This window comes from Arachis ipaensis, chromosome B1 (assembly GCF_059453495.1).
Source record: "Arachis ipaensis isolate K30076 ecotype BB chromosome B1, ASM5945349v1, whole genome shotgun sequence".
Lineage (NCBI taxonomy): Eukaryota > Viridiplantae > Streptophyta > Magnoliopsida > Fabales > Fabaceae > Arachis > Arachis ipaensis.
In genome coordinates this window covers 107,389,555-107,390,487 of record NC_142436.1, presented here as the reverse complement: position 1 = coordinate 107,390,487, position 933 = coordinate 107,389,555, and the positions used below count along the sequence as shown (strand labels likewise).

General features: G+C 44.5%; 1 non-coding gene across 1 annotated transcript; it reads right to left on the bottom strand.

The window, feature by feature from the left end:
- Nucleotides 1–313: 313 nt before the first annotated feature.
- Nucleotides 314–417, bottom strand: LOC148577831 (small nucleolar RNA R71). The gene has a single exon (XR_015904457.1). It is a non-coding gene; the product is annotated as a small nucleolar RNA R71 (small nucleolar RNA).
- Nucleotides 418–933: the final 516 nt, after the last annotated feature.

Here is a 933-nt window from a genome sequence, read left to right as displayed (position 1 = left end):
CCAAAAGCCAACAATCCATGCCAACAACTTTGAACTTAAACCACAGCTCATCACCCTTGTTCAGAACAACTGTTCGTTTGGAGGAAGTGTTCAAGAAGACCCCAATCAACATTTAACCACCTTCATGAGAATATGTGACACAGTGAAGTCTAATGGTGTTCATCCTGACGCCTATAGACTGCTCTTATTTCCATTATCACTCAGGGACAAGGCAGCCAAATGGCTGGAATCTTTCCCAAGGGAAAGCTTGACAACTTGGGAAGACGTGGTGAACAAATTCTTAGCAAGATTTTACCCTCCTCAACGAATCAATAGGCTGAGAGCTGAGGTCCAAACTTTCAGGCAACAAGATGGTGAGACTCTATATGAAGCATGGGAGAGGTTCAAGGACTTAACAAGGAGGTGTCCACCTGACATGTTCAACGAATGGGTGCAGCTGCACATTTTCTATGAAGGGCTCTCTTATGAGTCAAAGAAGGCCATAGACCATTCATCTGGAGGATCTTTGAACAAGAAGAAGACCATTGAGGAAGCCATAGATGTTATTGAAACAGTAGCAGAGAACGACTACTTCTATGCTTCCGAAAGAGGGAACACAAGAGGAGTAATGGAGCTAAACAATGTAGATGCTCTGTTGGCCCAAAACAAGCTCATTACCCAGTAGCTGGCTGACCTCACCAAGAAGATGGAGATGAACCAAGTAGCAGCAATCTCCACTTCATCAACAATCCAAGAAGGAGTGAATGAAGAAGCAGAGGGGAGTCAGGAGCAAGCCAACTACATTGGGAATTCACCAAGGAAAAACTATGATCCATACTCCAAGACCTACAACCCTGGATGTAGAAACCACCCAAACTTTGGGTGGGGAAGTGAGCAAGATTAAAACCAAGACCAGAGACGTTACAACTCCAACAACAATGCAACTCACCAGCA